The sequence below is a fragment of the Strix aluco genome, chromosome 19, assembly GCF_031877795.1.
Source record: "Strix aluco isolate bStrAlu1 chromosome 19, bStrAlu1.hap1, whole genome shotgun sequence".
NCBI classification, from domain to species: Eukaryota; Metazoa; Chordata; class Aves; order Strigiformes; family Strigidae; genus Strix; species Strix aluco.
Window position 1 is genome coordinate 7,123,743 of NC_133949.1, and position 18,755 is coordinate 7,142,497.

Consider the following 18,755-nt stretch of genomic DNA (forward strand, 5'->3'; position numbering starts at 1 on the left):
ACGTATGGTTTGAAGTTGTTTGTCTAATCAAAGGGAAAGTAATCTTTAGGAAAACTGGGATAAACCATTCTTACAGCAGTTCAGGCCAGTGGCAGGGAGTGAGGTGGGTAGGATAGGTGCAGCACATCTTGCCCCCCTTCCTGGGGCTCCACACACATGCCCTGCTGAAATCCCACCCTGGGGCACCCACCAAGGGGTTGATTTTCCCCTCCCACAGCGGGGGGCTCAGCTCCAGCCCCAGCCCCATCCCACCTCTGCATGCCAAGTCCCATCCCCAGGGGCGCAGGGTGACTCAGGGACTGTCATGCTGCTGTCACAGGGCCAAACCAAACATTTGCAGATTGTCTTTTTTAAATTTTTTTTTAAAAAAATATTAATTAATTATTTCTCCCCTTCTGAATGAGTCTTGCGAGGACATGACGAGCAGCACGGGGATGGGGGTGCCATGCCACAGCCGGCACAGTGTGCTGTCGTCTGCTTGGCTCTTACGACATCTCCTTCCTCGCCTCCCTTCATAATCCTGGGAAAGATTATAAATTTGGCCCCAGGGGAGTTTCACTCATGAATCACCTGGGCTGCAGCAGAGGAAAAACCAGGCGCGTGGGGAGGTTCCTGAACCCCTGCAGAAACGGCAGCAGTGCAGCCCCTCACCATCCCCCCGGCCACTGACATGGGGCAGCATCTCTCCCCAGCATAAACATCCTCCAGTCTTGCGTGCTGCGTCATCATTTCCAAAGCGTTCGGAGCAAACAAAACAGTAAAAAAAAAAAAAAAAAAAGGCAAGCCAACGACAACCCCCCAAAGGAAATTTCCAAGCAGAAAACAGTGTTGTTACATCCCTTAAATTATAAACAGGTTCAGTTAGGAGAAACCAAGGGGAGTTTATGTGAGCCAGCAGCTCACACGGCACAGCCCCGGCATCGCCTGCCAGGCTGGGGCTCGGTTCATGGCAAGGGCAAGTGCTGTAAGCTCCCGGTGTTGACTTTTGTCCCCCATTCTTCTTGCTCATCTTTTCAAGCCTTACAGCAATTTCCAGCCCTGTGCCACAACCACAAGCAACAGTATCTTATTTATTAAGCTGAGCTGGTGTTTCCACACTGCCGTGGCAGAGCATGAAGAAGGAGCTCCGCTGCTGTGCTCCCCACTGCCTTCACCTTGCCGTGTACAAAAGCCTCATTTACATAAACCCCAAAATCCAGTTTCCTAACAGGAGTCATGCACTTGCCCGAGACTCACAAAACTGGGCTGAACTTGTTGCTGACTCTTCCTGTGCCCGCTGCTCCTTCAGGCCACCCTTGCCATCATCAAAAAAAAGGCAATAAACCCTTTTTTTGGGAATTACCCAAGGCCAAACCCAGTGCAGAGCGGGAGATGCTGTGAGATGGCAACGGCCAAATGCCCAGGAGGGACCAAGGACATCCTGCATCTGCTTCTCTTCTTATATTGCTTTCTACCAATACTGGTTTTAAACTGAGTGATTTATTTATTTTTTTTCCTGCACCTCTACTGTATCTTAAAATGTAACCCTGGCGACTTTCACCACATGAAGCATCTCCTTTAACAAGGACACCAGACCACTCAGAACCATTGCAGAGCAAAGCATCCGATGGCCAGTGCCCCGACCCAAACCCTTGAGTGGGTGCAACGGCTGCATCTTCCAGCTCAGCTCTTAGACCACCAACTGCATCCAAGGGCGACAAGCCCAGGGGACACCGGCTCAACCGCAGCACTAAGGAACCACCACAGCCATGGAGCATGTCGGGGTCTGATGGCAGCAAGGGAGAAGTGAAAAGCAGGGGAGCAGCATGGACAGACCCAAACAGATGCTGCCAGTGCTCCCCCCTTGCCCTACAGACACCGCAGCATCACCACAGAAATCCCCCTGCACGCCCAGCCAGGATGTTTATAAAGCCTCCAACCGCATGGGCTAGCTCCCAGTTCAGGGAGCCAAACAGGAATTTAAATTAATGAGAGCTTTGACTGTTCAGCAGTTGTGGGGAAAAAAAAGAAGAAGAAAAAAAAGAAGAATAAAAAGAAGAAAAAAAAAAAAAGACCATCGCACCAGTCCTGCCTGCAGCTCCACAAAAGAATGGCTGGAAATTATCTGCTTATCCATTTTTCCAGGAAAATTCTGCCTGTTGCTTCAGCAGTGCTGGTGAGACCACCAGAAGCCCAAGTGAGGCCAGCCTCAGTTCCAGCAAAATTAAAAAAAAAAAAAAAAAAAAGAGAATATGTTGAATATAGATATTAAATATTCTGATTTTTATATCTATTTTTAATATATATATATTAGAAGAAGGTCTTGAGATGAACTTATAGGCCACTTCCCCTCCCAGATAGAGGAGGGCAGCCTGGGGGTGAAGGGGAAGGCACTGCTGGGTGGGGGGTAATCAGGTTACCAGGCACCAAAAGGACTTTTGAAGGTGGCATTTGGGCTTCCTGGCTACCCAAAACGCTCGACGAACCATGGGATGTCAGGTGCCACGTTTGTCTGTCTCCATCCCCCCCCGGGGACCGAGGGAGCAGGACAGGCACCTGCAGCCCCTCCGGCGGGAGGGGGATGTGACACCGCACCCAGCACGTGGATGTGACGATGACCCACACGAAACGACGAGACGACGGTGATTTTATTTGCAATTGCCTCTTACTCTGGGAGGGCATATTTAAAGGGGATTTTTAAAAATTACACTGGCCCTGGAGGACATTTAAGCAATTAGCCCTGGCTATCATTAAACATGCTTTAAAATCCATCAGGAGCCATCCTGATAGGAGCCAGAGAGACAAATAATGTCCTTAGTTAGTGCCAGGACAGCATCCGCCCTCCAAGCAAGGAGTGTCCCCCATGTCCCCACCAGGGATATCGCTTTGGGGCAGGACCCACACTAAGGGTTATCTCACCGATGAGGAAGAGGCACCAACTTGGAAGATACTTCTCTGCCCCGCCGCATCTCAGGGACTTTTGAGGCCCCTTCTTCGGCAGGCGGCTGTTAGCAGCGAGGTGCCCAGCGAGCTGCAGCCGCTTGAGCAAAAAGCCCTGGAAACCACATAAACCGCAGTGGAGTGAAAGCCAGGGGTAGGGACCAAGCTTGAATTTCAACTTGTGGTTTTTTTCTGATCGCTTAAGCGAACACTGGTATCAGCAGAGCCAGCGGATGTGACCGAAGCCACCTCAGGTGCGGGAGCACCGCGGCACTGCCCCGCGCTCACCAAATAACCAGCCCTGGGGTTTTTGCTGCAGCGCTGGAGATTTCTGCTCCGCACGGGCAACTGGCTTGCGGCACAATGGCTTTAACCTGCCCGTGCCGCCCAGCTGAACTCTAATCCCTTACGTCTAATTCAGCACCAGCCTCCGGCCCCCGCGGCCACATCCTCTCCATCCCGAGCCGGTGCAGGGCGAAGCCACACAAGTTGTGCCAGGGCATTTTACTGCTTCACTAACGATGCTTCGTTAGCAAGTGGTCAGTGAGCTGCACGGTTGGCACCGATGCCAGCGGTACAGCAGATAATTGCGGTCCAGGGCACTCACAAAATGCCCAGAAATACCCTCAAATGTCTAAACACCCCAAAAAGCCCCCAAATTCTTAATCTCTGCCCCATGTGTGGGTGCCCCTGCGATGCAGCCATCCCACGGTGGGGGGGGGCTCTGGGTTTTGGGGGTCCCCAGGTGCCGCCCCACCGATGCACCTGCTGCACAAAAGCATCTGCTGAGGAAACATCTGCATCCCCCAAAGGTGGGTGCTGGTGCATCCCCAGCCCCATAATCTGGTCCAACTGCTGCCCCATAACTGCTGCCATGTCTCTCCCTACATTCACAAATTCCCTTTTTTTTTTTTTTTTTTGCTACTTTTCAAGCCAATACCTTTTTGCAAAAGTCTGAAAGCAGCAGAGCCGAGGGACAAACACCCTCCAGCACAGTCCAGGGCAACCCAACCGCTTGTGCCCACATCCCCACTGTGCCGGCAGCCCTTACCTTGCTGGGTCTGCCAGCTCCCCCAACCCCTATATTTTTCCCCCTGCTCCTTCCAGCCAGGTAGCACCAGTCAGAACAAGCTCCCACCACCGGACACCTCCTCCCCTGTTTCATTTTCCCAACAAAACCCAGGGCACCTGCTGGAAAAGCTCCTCACGTACACACCGGCACCACAACATCCACCGGCATTGCCGCCTCAGCTCCGCTTTCCCGGATAATCCGGCGCCTACCGTGGTTTAGTCCCACTTATAAAAGAAGCAAAGAGCAAACCAGGGGCTCCCACGGGGGGTTGTGTCCGCCGCAGGAATTTAGCTTTCCCCCCCCCAACCAGGGTGTTGCATTCTGCTGCTGCCTTGATTTTCTTAAGCCTGGCCTAGGCGCACACAAATATAATATAGTAAAATTATAGTAGGCATCTGCCTAGTGCAACGAGAGACAGATCAGGATCAAGTGCCCTTCAGAAGCTGCGTCTCATCTCCCCCAGGATAAACACTTTCATGTCACGGTGGCTGCTGGGGGGGGATCGCTCTGCCCGCGGAGCTCGAGTAGCACAGCTTTCAGCTCTAGACAAGTTTCCACGCCGCAATCTCACGGCAGGCAGGCGCAGAAGCTCTCGCTTTGAGCAACTGCCTCTTCATTTATTAAAGAAAAGAGGAAAAAAAGGGGGGCGGGGGTGGGGGGGAAAGTAAGTGTTAATCGGAGCGTTCCACTGTTGCAGGGAAGGGATGCTGTGAGCATCGTGCACGGAAAAGTGGCCACAGCTGAGCTGGATGCTGCCCTGGCAGCCCCGTGTGGGTGGTTGGGGGTGGCGAAGCTGGAGATGAGCTTCATGGTGCCTGATGGGTGAGGAAAGACGCCCAGCCATGGGGACCTGGGTGCTTGCGTGGCTCCCAGGGCTGAGCCTCCCTCCTCGGGGGGACATCCAGTCCCAAAACCCATCCCACAGCACCGCGGCAGGGAGCTCAGTGCCCCTTGCCATGGCAGCACCGGGGCAGCCCGGACAAAACCCGGTGCTCTGCAGTTCCTAGAAGGAGAGGCAGGCAGCAAGGGCACAGATCCGGCGTCCCACACGCCAGAGCTCGGGTTGCACTTCCCAGAAGCAGGTGACCAGGGGAAACCAAAATTAGCAGGCGACTAATTCTGCCCCTCAGTACATCCCCTGCCCCTGCACCGCAGCAATGTTGACGGGGAACCGCACGTCCTGGGTATTGCAAGAAGATGCCAGCAGCCCTCTACTTAGAGAAAAAAATGAGATAAAACAAGCCCAGAAGCCACAGGACAACCTGCGAGGCAGGTCCTGGGGTTGCCCTGACCTCATCCCCAGCCCCATATCCCCTTGCACCCCGCTATCGATATCTGGGTCCGATGCTGCACACCCAAACGGGCACTGGGGTGAGGGGGAAGGAAGGGAGATACAGTTTCCAGCCTCTGGTTCGGCGGTGCGTAAGCTAATGCTGGGGTTATTTAAAGCCCGAGTTTTAGCAGCGTTCAGCTACTGGTTGCGTGATCAGGATAAAAAATCGCAATCCTAATTCCTGGCCCCCCGGTGCCTATGGCAACTGGTATCCGTCTCCTTGGAAACTAATCTCGTGGTATTTGAACAATGTACCAAGGGCCTTTAATCTCCCAAACACTGTAAATCTTTATTCTAGCCTGCTCTCCTCCTACCCCAAGAGCCAACATAAAAAGCCTGTTGTTTTCCATGCAGTCACCAAGAGCCTAACTTGAATTTTATATTACACAGGCACATGGTTTTTGGCTTCCCCTCACCCCTTTATTTCCCCCTCTAAATTAAAGAAAAATCCCACGTGCATGACGCCCGCAGGTGCTGTAGCATCAGCCCCACATCCCATTACAAGGTTTGCTCTCTCCAAATGGCGCCCGATGCCCCATCCTGGCTGTCGCCCCAGTTTCCGTGCCCACTTTGCGTCCATCTAACTCAGTGCTGCTCCAGTTAAATAATAATAATAATAATTATTCTGAATCATCTAGAAAAAAAACCAGTGGAAATATACAAAGAGACACCATCAGGGCTGGGCGCAACAAGTTTGCAAGGGCTCAGCAGAGGATGGTCCAACCCAGTCCTCACCGTGGGAGTGGATGCTGGCGTGCACCTCATCTTCCTCAACACTGAAACCCAATGCTTTTTTCTTTTGCAAAGCTGCTGTTGACAGCACCAACCCCCCAGCTCCTGGGCAGGGCTGGGGTGGCTCCATTCCCCCCCATGCCGACCCCAGCCCACGGCCACCACCGCTCATCAGCCACTTTCTGCTCTTCCCAGGTAATTACCTCTGCGCAAGGAGGTCTCTATCAGAGAGCCGCTACCTAATCTCATTATGTTTTAATTTTATCTCTAATATTTCTCTCTGGTTACTGGTGTCTCATGATTGAGTATTGCCTGTGTTACAGGATGAGCTGTTTGCTAATCCCAGGCCTGACTCTACACCACATAAATAGGCTCAGTAAAAAAATAAAATGGCTTTCTAAGGGGATGAGAAGAGACTTGGAGACAGGAGCATCCTGCGCCCTGAGCTTCCCTCTCCTGCCCGCTCCCTTCTCCCTTATTTTGTTTTACGGGATGAGTCAGAAAGGCGGCAGCAGGTCCCAGGATGCCCCGGCGCTTGCCCTCTGCTCCGGCCCCGTGGTGGGGAGCACGCGTGCCGAGAGCCGGCACCGGCTGCGCCTTGTCACCTGCAGCCTTGACACCTGCCTGGAATCGGGCATCCTGCACGGGCAGGGGACTGGCCACTGGCAATGGAGGAGTCTTTGGTGAAGCCGAGCACGCACCCGCCCCGGTGTGACCCTTCAAGGGAGCCAGGCAGTGTGGCAGTGCCGCTGGGGAGGAGGGACGCTGCCGGTAGCTGCCTGCCCCAGCCGGCTGGGATCCCCATTTCCTTCTTGGGCAGCCTCTGGCCACGGCACCAGCCCCGAAACCTGCTGTTTCTCATGCAAACCCCGCCATTACCGCAGTGCTATCAGGGCTCGGCATCACCGCCAGCTGCCAGACACAAACAGCCGCAGGTGCCGGCAGCCCCTACCCACCCCAGGCCGAGAGCGACATCACCCTCCATGGTGAGCTGACAGCCAGGAGCTGCTGCGTCCGGCCGAGGATGGTTCTGGCTTTCCCGGGCCCTGGCATCACGATTGGGGGCTGCAACGCCAGATCCTGCCACGCTGCTCCTGCACCCTGGGAGCAGCAGCTCTGCGGGTGGGGGGGGGTACCCGGGGGTCCCCAGCCTGTGGTCAGGCTCCCCAGTGGCTGGCAGAGCCGTGAACCTCCAGCCGAGGTGTCCCCACCGGCGTGACCGTCCCTACAGCTCTCATGGGGAGATTCTCCAGTGTCTAATATAACTTGGGTACACATCACAAAACTTCCCCCCGCCGTATTCACAGGGGCTTGGCCTTTTTTAACGCTGTGCCCTAAGCACGCGAGCCCTGCTGTGCTGGGTGGCAGCCAGCCAGCAGGCAAGGGACAGGCAGACAGACGGACGGGACAAACCCACGCCCAGAGACGGTGATTACACACCCATGGGTCCCAAATTGCCAATTCCCCGGTGATGCCTCTGCTCCCCGGGGCTGTGGGGACCTGCCCACGTGCCTTCGCCTGGGAAGGGCAACGCAGCATCCTGGGGGGGGTCCCCAGTGGTGCTGGGGTCCTGCATCACACCCCCCCCCGCCTCCCAGCGGGATTTGGGGTGTGGTGGGGTGGGGAGGGCGACAGGCACAGGGTGGAGGTGGTGGAAGCGGCTCTGATAGCCGGCGATTTGAGCCATGACTCAAAGGCCGCCAGAGCAGGCGTCAGGGCTGGCCCTGGGGGAGCTCTGCGAGGGCTGCCCCGGGCTGGCCAGGATCCGGCCCTAAAATACAGCCGGGGCCTCTCCCACATGCTTCTGCTCAGAGTCACTCCAGGACAAGGTGACCTGGCCACTGCCGCCTCCTCCCTCCCCGGACACGCCGGCGCTTGGGCTCCAACACAGTGGCTTGGGCCAGTATTTCCCTTCCCCTGACACCTTGACATCCCCAAAGCACATCACCCCCTTCTTCCCCAGGGGAAAACTGACCCAGGATCAACCCTGGTCCCGATAACCTCAAGGGGACGACGCCCCCTCCCCAGCCTCACCAGTGGGCCAGTTCAACTCACCGATCCTGCAGCCGACCAGCACTGCCCTTTTGTCTCACTGACCCTATTTTAGGGCACTTTAGCAAGGGAAATCCATCAGCAGAGGCGTCCCCCAACACCAGCAAGAAGGTGCCCCCAAGGACACCAAGCCCCCACGGTGCCAGCACCACCATGACCACGACACAGCACATGGGCACAGGGCTGGCGGAGCCTGAGGTCTCGCAGAAACACATGTTCCCCCCTGCTAAATTCCAGCTTAATTCTCATTTCCATTGTGTTATGAAACACATTATCTGTTGAAACTAAGTCAACAGTTGTTTGCATTTACATGTAAACACAGCGAATATTAGGAACGGGGCCAGCATTATATTTGCATACGAAATGCTGCCTGCACTGCCCTCTTTCCCTGGCTCTTCTCCATCCCTGCAGTTAAAGACATGGGGACGAGGGGAGATGGTGAAACCCAAGACCAGAGCAACCTGAGAAGCAAAAAAACCTTGGTTTTCCCTCCCTATTTTTATTTTTGTGCAGCAGGAGAAAAAACATCCCTTTAAACCCACTGACACGCGCATCCCTTCATCTTGGGCCCAAACCGAAACTGCTTCAAATTCCCAATGATACGCATATCTTATCGGGCCTGCTTTGCATAGCACATAAATATTTATTTGCTTTTAATCCTGCAAAGCAAACCTGCCTCGTGGCACATTTCCCTTAATCGGCAGCTCTGGCGCCTGACGAAGCGCCAAGAGAAGCAGCGTCCCAAATTCGGAGCTTGCTTTAGGTGCAAGGGCAGGGAAATAAGCAACCAACGTCCAGCACCCGCCACCTCCCAGGGTGCCTGGAGCGGTTTGGGGGGTGCCGAGGCGGCTGTAAGGCACCTCAGTTCCTGGCCACTGGGGAAAGCAAGAGCCCGGTTCAGGCGCCCCATAAATAACAGAAAATAAATACATGTGCATTGTGGTTTGGGTGTGAGAGGTAGCTCGATGCTGATTTAGCTCCGGGATGGTGATGCTTCCAGGAGAGGTGATAGCAGGGGTGGGGATCAGCCCCACGAAAAAAGAGATTTTTGGGGGCTGTGCAAAAGGAGAGCACCTTGCCACAGGGAAGGCAGAGGGCACGCAGCTTATTTTTCAGGCTCGCAGCTTATTTTTTGCACATGTATTTGTTGGGTTGAAAAATGAAAACCCTCCGATGTCTTAATCCATGAGATGGGAAACACACAGCTGCACCACCAGGGACTGCCTCGGGCTCTCCGTCACCCCAATTCAGGATGCCACTGAGCACCGTCCCATACCCCAAACCTCACCGAGACCCACACAGCCTCATATGCCACGAAACTTGTAGAAACTGATAAAAACAAAAAGAATCTTCAAATACCAAATCACCCCAACACCAAAAGCCCCCTAATTACCTCTTGCTTCAGCCAGAAGGATGGGAAGCACCGCACACGCCTGCATCCGTCTCCACTCTGCAACGATCAGAGCATTCAGATCGGGACCCACGGAGCCTGAGATTGTGAATTAATTTCTTAATCAGTTCCCCTTAAATGGATGGAAAGCAATTAGGCAAGGGGTGCCCGCTGCCCGGCAGTGTGAGTGCCAAGCCCAGGGGAGCTGGGGAGCTCTCAGCGCGGCTCTTTGTGCCACACGCAGCCACAGAGCAGGTAAACACAGAGCTACTTTATAATGGGCAAGTAAATATTTAAATAGGTTTATTTCGGCCACTCTGCCGCTGTGCCTCATCCTCTGTGAAGTTGCTGACCTGGGTGGAGCCCAAAAACCTGATTAAAAGCAAAATGCTGTATTCCCCCAAGATGGGAGGAAGCGCCTTAACCTCTTGCTGAGGCCGGTGATCTGGAACCAGGAGAAGAAACCACCCTGGCCACCCTACAAGAGGCTTTCTGTGGGCACGGAGTGTGATCTTGCATCTCTCTGGCATCTTACAGAAGCGCTTTTTTGCAGCCCAAAACCATGACCCCTGGGATATCAGCACTTCCCAGGAGGGGTTCTGCTCCATCCCCCACAAACGCCTCCCCATAGCCCTCGTGCCCATCCCCTTGCTGCTGGGGACATGAAGCCCCCTAAAGAGGCTGGCTGCCTCCCCCCAGCATCCTTCCAGCTACACAAAGTACCAAGGGCAATAAAGAGAGATTCGAGCAGAAAGCAAAATCAATACCGAGAAGGAAGGTTCTGGGCTTAAACGCTTTTCATAGCGCCACCTGTGAGAAGCAGGTTAGTGAAGGAAGCGGGGGAAAAAGGACAGAAAAACCCTCAGCACACCCACAGCACACACATTTAAGAGGAACGGCATTTGCCGTGAGGTTTTCCATAAGCATCACTGATGGTTTCTAGGAGGGGAGCACGCAGGAGGAGTATAGACCCAGCCCAGCACCCCCTGAGCCTGATCTGACCACAAGTGAAGAGTTATGGGGAGGAGGAAGAGGAGGGAGACCCTGGCACTGCATCCCAGCTCCCACCTGGGCGATGCCAGCGTGCACCCCAACTGCTGCCATTTTGCTTTTGGGGGGTGCAGAGCTGCAGGGAGGGGGCACATGGGGACACCCGGCCAGCCGTAAGGGACAGCCACCTGCCCACCGCTCTCCTTGCCCGCAGCCCCAGTGGGAGCCATTTTCCCTCCCGCTCTTCTGGTCCCGCACCCCCAAAGGGCCAGCTCCGGCTGCCGATGGGTATCGGCTTCCCTGCCCCACTGGGGACAGCAACTGGGGGGAGCTGGGCACGTGCCACAGCAAAGCCCACCCACAGATCCAGGGGGGGAGACCCCCACATGATGGGAAAGCCAGCATCCCTGAGCATCCTCAGCAGCGGCTACCCACAGCAGAGACAACTCCGCATTATTTTTAATTATTGGCTTTAAAATAATAAAGGATGCCTACGTGCTCCAGCACATTGATGGCAACCCAGCACAAGCCCAGCTGTTAAAAATAGCCCTTTCCAGGAGCGCGGCTGCCAGCCACCCACAGGCACCCTTGGCCCTGTGGCACGTGTGCTCTCTGCTCCGTCCATCAGCATCACTGCACCGGGTCCACGGCACGCCAGAAGGTCAGCGAGCGCGGAAATATGCAGAAAAAAATAAATCAACCAGAAGCCAAAAAAAAGAAAGAATACCTATGCTGCTAGGGGAGAAAGAAATAAATCAAGAGGAAGAAAATTTATTTGCAATGAAGCCACAACCCAAGCAGCCTGCTTTCAGAGAGCATTTAAAGACGAGGGGATTTGTGTGCTACAAGGCGCTGAGGGGAGGCAAGCATCGCTCTCGCTGGCAGCTAAAGTAGAGGAAACTTTTGCATCGCTGCGGCGGCGCTGGAGCCGGCTTTTATCATGGAGAGCCTCGTGCGCCGGCAGCGATAGGGCTGGATTTCTGCAGGTGTAATTCCCACGGAGATAAAGACCTTGTTTTTCAACAAGCGGCGGCATCGTACATAAATTACAACAGCAAACATGGGGAAACAAAGAGGTTTTCAAGAGAGCACGTAATCCTTGGAGGGGCGGCTCGGGGAAAGCCGGCGGGCGGCTGCGGGAAGATGATGTGGGAGAGGTGTGGGGCTCATCTCGTGCTCTCCCACCCCCCATAAAGGTATAAACCTTTGGGCAGGTAGGGAAAAAAAAAAATTAACCCACCTAAACGATAAGTATTTAAGGGGCCCAGGATAGAGGTAGAATTGGATGCTGGGACATGTCGCTGCTGCCTGCTCTTCCCTGCAGTGGGATCCAGCAAGGAGCCGTGGGAACGGCACAGCAGATGCTGGATCCATCCCAGAGCCAGATCTTTGCTCCAGGAGCCTGCACGGGGAGGGCTGGGGTTGCACCGCAACGGGACTCAGGTCACGCTCGCCTCTTTTATATGTCTTTTTTTCCTCCCCTCTCTATTTAAATAAAATAAATAAATACAACCTGACACTAATTCTAACAGTTTTAACAAATGTTTAACGTCCTGTTAAAGGTTGCCCACCGCCCGCTCCAGATCTCTATTAACAGCACAGGGGCTGCTTGGTTTGAACCGCGCTGTTTATCGGGGTTCCAGTGCCTTCCAGCTCCTCACCCCCGCTGGGCAGCCCCAAGACAGCCATCGGGCAGCGGTGGCAGGAGGCCAGCACTTGCCAGAAGCCTGCAGCCAACCCCAACCAACCCCCCTGCTCTCGATGCAAGCCCCTGGCTGAGCTTCACCTGGGGACACGGGGGGGTGTTTGCATTTTTGAGGGCAAACCCACCAAGCTCTAACACAGGTTAAAATGCTGTAATTTCACTTTGGGGGTTTCTAGGCATTCTTCCCCAGAAAGACGAGACAAAAATCACAGCCCAGCGATGCCCCTAAAGGGTGCGGAGCAATTTATTTTCAGTGATCCTCCTCTAATGAAGCTAATTTATAACCTTGTCAGAAGGCGCATGCAGACTTGGGGCACCGGCACAGCTCCCTTCCCCCTGCCTGCCTTTCCCGGGATGAAAACCTCCAACCCAAACCCCAACCAGGATGTTTATTTAAGGCCCAAAACCCCAAAGGCACTTTAAACAGAGTTCCTCACATATTTTGCCGACCTAGCACGATCCTTCCTGCTGGCGATTGCAAAAGGGCTTCCAGCACCCAGGGGGGTGCAGGGGGTCCCTGCTGACGCCAGGACAGGGTTGTCCCACCACAGATTGGAGCAAGGATGATGCTGTGGGACCCAAGGGCCTGGTAGCATCTTGGGGGACCCTCACAGACCAGACCACCCCCACACATCGAGGTCTCCACGACTTGGCAACATGGTGACCCAGTTTTTGGGGGACTTGCTGATGGCCCTACCACCATCCCAACAGCCCCACCACGCTCCGATGCGAATCGGTCCTCAGCAGCTGGAAGGGTTCAACAGCTCATCCCCCGACTGGTTAAAAGGGAGGAAACCATAAGAAAAAGCCCTTTCTCCATCCATACCAACCACTTCTGTTTCTCCTAGGACATGCAAGACCCACGGCGGACACCGGCAAGGAGCAGGGGAGAGGCAGCACAGCAGGCAGCTCCCACCGCTCCGCCACCGCCGTGCAGCAGCACTTTAGCAGATGGTGGATCGTAACATCGTTATATTTACCTAACGAGATTGCTTTATTGTAGCCCTCCAACAATAAAGCGAGGGCGTCTAAAGGCGGTAGCCAACTCCTGGGCTTTGACAACCCAGGTGCCAAAAATATATCTAGATATTTTAAATCTATATATAAATCACGATTTCAGAGGTCATGTTAATACACTGGGGTTTTTTTTCCCTGTACTAAAACACATGTGACTCGTATGCAACAAAAAAGATGTACAATTCACAATGCTTTAAATCCTCCCGAGTGCTGGGGAGCAGAGCTGTGGTAGCAATTCAGGCAACGCCATGGGCACGCGGGGCTCAAACCCCAAACTACCTGGCCCAGGACACGCGATGGGCGTGCCAGAGATGGCATTCCTTCAGGCAAGGACTATCATTCACTGTTTGCACAGCAGAGAGGGTCCCAGCCTCCTAAATACTAATGCAATACAAATAATAAAGATAATTCCCACATATTTAATCCAGAGCGCTGGGTAGAAATGATAATCAGGCCCCTGCTAATTAGGGAGACGTAATCCTGCTTTTCCTACAGGTTTTTCCATCCCTGCCTCCTACCCTGCAATGAAACAAGCAGAAAACCGACCCAACGGGGAGAAGTGTGACTTTGAGAGAAGCCTCAAATAGGCCCCAAAGCCCGACCACTGTAGGCACAGCCCTGTCCTACCAGTGCCAGGGGAGATATGCCAAAATACCTGTCCCGCGGGGCTCGGTACCAGTCCAGCCCCGACTGCAAACCATCCTTTGGGGTCCCCTTTGGGAAGGTCTGAGCAGCAGCATCCATCCAGGGAAAACCCTACCCTTGCCACACATACCCCTCTGGGGTCTCTGCCCTGGGCTATGGCCCAGCAGCTCATCTCAAACCTCATCCTAAACCTTCCAGCATCCCAGAGGCTCTGTGGGACCACTGGCAGAGGGCAGGCAGCGGAGGGCAGCGCCTGCCTTACCAGCACAGCTCCCAGGTGCTGTCATCGATGCGACGTGCCACACGTGCTCACCGGTGCCGAGCCCTTATAAAGTGGTTGGGCTTAATTTCAGGTGCAAGGATTGCTGCTAATTAGAAGCGAGGCTGGGTTTGCCTCTTTCACCTGGGCAGGTCAGCGCGGGGGGCTCTGCCCGTCTCCAGGGAGCCACCTCCATCCCTGGTGCGATGGCCAGAGCCATCCCCTCCGCCCAGGGCCAGCCCTTCAGTGCCACCAGGCTGGAGCCCCAGCAGCAGATGAGCAACCTGGTGGCCAGTGTCCCAAGGCAAGGTCACCTCAGGAGCCACCAAGGAGTGGGTGGTTTCCCAGGCAGGAGACACATCCATGCAGACGCAGCCAGAGGTAAAGGCAAGACGTGAGCTGTGCTGAAACCTGGGTGCGGAGAAACACTGACCCCTCCACACCACCCTTTAAAGATCGACAAAGCATCTTCTCGCACAGCAACCAGATAAAACCAAGGAGGTCGTCTTCACCCGCTGCAATGGCTTTGTTTCCAGTGTGACCTTGCTCCAGAGGACTCCCTCTCCACTCACCACGAGTTTTCCCTAAGCCAGACTGACCGCCTCTATGTTCTTCTAACCAGCAGTTACCAGAAGGAAGCTTTGAGGTTTTTTTTGCTTTTTTTTCATCAAGGGAGAGGAAGCCAAGGGCTCCTTGATGGCCTCATCACTGGCACAACCTGTGGCTGGGATCCCATGCATCCATCCCCTGCCTTGGCCAGGGTCGGGGCTTTGTTCCAACATCTCTACCAAACGCCTCTTCTCATGTAAAGGGATTTTTCAGCCCCACTTCAAACTACTACATAAAGCTGCTGGTTATCAGAGCCTGGGCACCACGCATTTCTCTCAGAAGCGTGCAAATCCCTCCAAACTCTGTCCACCCATTACAGGGGGAGGTTTCTCCTCCAGAAACATCCCAGCTAAGCAGGACACACAACTCCTGGCAGGGACCAACACACACACACATCACCAAAAAGTGCAAGAAATGCTCCAAAAAATAAAAAAAAAGGTTACAAAACGTCCTGCCCACCAGTGGCCCTTCTGGCCATCTCCAGAGGGATCTACACCCCAAAGCACCCTCCGAGCTCCCAGGTTTTACTCTGCCCGTGGGGATCCAGGAGCGGATCAGCAGCAGGTCTGTGGTGCCCAAGGGGACTTTGCACCCACCCACTCGCACCTACTTGGATGGCTCAAGGGTGCAGCTAGACCCTGGCTCGCCCCATGGGGGATGTCCCCCATGGGCAGGGGACATCTGGGTTTGTCCCCTTTCATCTTCTGGGGCAGAGATCCCAGGCACGCAGGCGGTGCTGGATGACATATTTCCAGGACCTTTTCTGGGTCCGCACTGACCTCCCCACCAGTGTTCGCTCCTTTTGATGTTGCACGTTAAGGAAAATGAAGACAAACACCTCAATCCCTCACCTGAGAGGTGGAGATCAGCTCTGAGGGGCGAAGCCCTGGTCAAGGACAATGACATCCACGCGGACACGCAGCAGCAGAGCGATGCTCCTCACTAGTCCTCTGCTCATCCCACTGAGGTTAATTCTCCTCTTAAACCAGCCAGACCAGCACGGAGCAGAGACAAGGCAACGTGAAGCCAGAAAACTCAAACAGAAGCTGTTTGCGTGCAGGAATGTAAATCCCACCTCGGCACAGCCTGCTCTCAAGGAGGGGATTCGTGTACCGAGTGCTTTTCTTCACAGCATCCTACCTATGGGAAAGCCTTGCTGCCGCCGTAGGTAAGTCCCTCAGAAATCACTGCCAAAGCGTTTGCCAGGCGGCGTTTGGCAGCAGCTCCCAAACCAGGACGAGACACAGGGGTATTCCCACAACAGTGATGCCCCAGCTGCTTTGGGGGATTTCTCTGGCAGCAGCCCCCCATCCCAGCCCATCGCTCCACTGCCACCACGGGGGCACCACGCAGCGGGGCCCAGCACCCACCCACACTCACTTGATATTTTTCTCTTGGGCTCAAAGCAAATTCAACCAATGGAGCTGCACTAAGAAACAAAGTATTGAACCGGCGAGTAAAAAAAAACCCCAAACCCCCAATCCATAAAGTCCACCTGGACCCTGGCCATGGCACAGCCTCAAGCCTCCCACAGCTTCTAACCAGGACAAGGGCTCCTGACCTCTTTTTAAAGACAATGCTTCAAGAGATGTAAATAAAACATGTCCTGTGAAGGGACAGGCTGCAACAGGGCAGAGCAAGGTCCTGGGAAACCTTGCTCCAGTCTGCAAAGACCCACTGCTTCCTCGGCAAACCTTTGGCCAGGGCTGCTGTTTGCCCCCAGCTCCACTGCTCGGGCCCCAGATGGACACCAGAGGCCCTTCCTACAGCTTCCAGCTGGGCTCTTCCCAATAAATGAATCAATAAATAAATTTTTAGCTCCTGGATGGATATCTTCATCCACAGAAGGGGCTCCCAGTAGGTCCTTCCCTCTCCTCCTCCCTGTTCTCAAGGGGAAGGCTTGTGGTGGCAAACCCACCCCACGTGCCTTCAGCATCTGCCTCTGCTCTCCCCAAGCCCCAGAGGAGGTTTGTCACTGCCGATGAGGTGCAACACGGGCAGATGTGGCCAGAGGGCCAGGAGCAGAGCACGGACAACACCGCAGCCTCTCTCCCACACATCCCCTTCCCCACACCACCATCCACTCACACCCAAGCCCAGCCACCCTGGGAGCAGCAGTCCCCATCCACACCTCTTCCACGGTGAGCCGCCACCACGTCCACCCACCACAGGCATCTGCAAACGCACGCCGGCGGCACAAGGAACAACTGCACCCGTTGGCCGGCGGGCAGGGCAAGGCAGGGCAGGGCAGGGCAGGGCAGGGCAGGGCACTGCTGCCCAAGGCAGGGATGGCCAGTGCAGAGCCCTGCGCCCACCCCAGGGGTCAGCCCCGCAGCGGGCAACCAGCCGGGGACGAGGCTGGCCAGCAACCGGAGTCCCTCGGCATTCCTCCAGCCTGGCTGCTGGGGTGCAGCCGCCAAAATTCCCAAAGGAAGTACAGGGCATTGATAATTGCTGCAAAAAATCTGAGCTATTTCCTGCGGGAGCAGCAGATGGGAATCCCCCATTAGCTCCAACAGCAAGAGGTCGCTTGTGTTGGTCTGGGATTTTGGGGTTTTGGGGTTTTTTCTCCTTCCTTTAAGCAGAGCATCGCTCCAGTCGTATGTGATGCACATCATGCAGGACAGCCAGATCTGTTCCCTCTGTGCTGGCCCCAAAGCCCACCCTCCTGGTCACCTCCTGCCCCATGCAAGGTCCCACCGGACGCCTGCTGGCATTGCGCCGGGCTCCTGGGACAGTGCCGGGCTGCCAGCGAGGGCACCGCGTCTCTCGCCCGGGCTGGTAGGGCAGGTTGCTAAATACGTCCCTGAGCAGGTTCCTTCCCTCCTCTCCCAGCTTCTCATTAGCAAACCTAAACGAGTAGCGACCCGCGGCAGCACCAGCAGCTCCTCCGCCAAGACGGGAAAGCTCTCCCGGGAGGGACAGCAGAGGGAGGTGGTGGTGGCCACCCGTGCGTGTCCCCTTCATCACCCCCCAGCTCCTGCGAGCACCCCGCAAGGGCAGCTGCCTGTCCCCTTCCCCTGCCTGCACCCAGCGGCGGCACATCCCGGGCAGGGTTCACCCCAAAAACGCAGCCTTGAGAGGCAATGCCCGCTCCGACAGCAGTGGCGCATGGGAGAACCAGCGGCACAGCCCCAAACCGGGGCACCCTGTCCCTGGTGGTCACCAGTCACCGGGCCATCAGCTCCGCGGGGGCGAAGGGAGAGGAGCGGGGGACCTGCGGGCGGCCACAGAGCCACCCTGCGCTGCCGTGGCTCAAAGGCGACCCCGACATCGCCCCGACGGCGGCACAGGCCGCTGCGCCAGGGCTCGCTGCTCCGGCTGTGGGAGCCCACGGGACGTGGCCTTTAGCCCCTTGGTCATCGGGGGGGTCAGGTCTGACACCAGCGGGCACCACACCGCTTCCCCATTTCAGAGCAAGCGCTGCGGCAGTTTCCACAGGAGAAGGAAATTCCGCGGGCTCAGACGGGCGACCGCCGATGTAGTGGGTCTGGCCATGCCGGTGGGGACCGGAGACCCGCGATCCTGCGGAATTAAAGGCGCTCGCGTCCGCGGGATTATTCCCCGGCTGCAGCACTTCCAGCAGCTCCTCCAGCGGGAGCGGCGCGGGGCGCAGACACCCTAAGCCAGGGGCTCCCATCACACGAGGCTCCACGCCGATGGCTCCGGGCAGTTCCAATGTCCGGAGTTTGCCCACCAACGGGCGATGGATGTGGCAGGAGGCCAAGTGACTGACCCCAAAGCACCCGTGACACCCAGCTCCATGGCCCTGCAGCGGCACCAACGCCTCCTGGGCCGCTCTCGCCCAGGCGTGTCCGCCGCCAACACCCGGGAATACCTGCGCGGCACCGCCGGGTCCGAGGCTCGCTCCGGCACAAGACACATTAATAGGATCGCTCCAATTTACAGCTTATCCCGGATAAACCCATCGCCAGCCCCGCGCGCTGGGAGGACAAGGGCACCAGCTCCCCGGAGAGCAACTTTCTCCCCATCACGGTCATTCCCGCTCGCCCCCACCAGCACCGGGGAGCC

General features: G+C 55.7%; 1 protein-coding gene across 4 annotated transcripts in view; it reads right to left on the minus strand.

Moving 5' to 3' along the window:
* Positions 1-18,755, minus strand: part of GTF2IRD1 (GTF2I repeat domain containing 1) — a 67,764-nt gene that overhangs the window by 47,678 nt on the left and 1,331 nt on the right. Inside the window, exon 1 of one of the 4 annotated variants that reach the window (XM_074845616.1) lies at positions 4,108-4,129. The exons of the other annotated variants lie outside the window; for them this stretch is intronic. The gene's annotated coding sequence lies outside the window, so the exon portion shown is untranslated. Of the gene's footprint in view, positions 1-4,107; positions 4,130-18,755 lie in introns of those variants that run through there. 4 annotated transcript variants of the gene reach the window in all.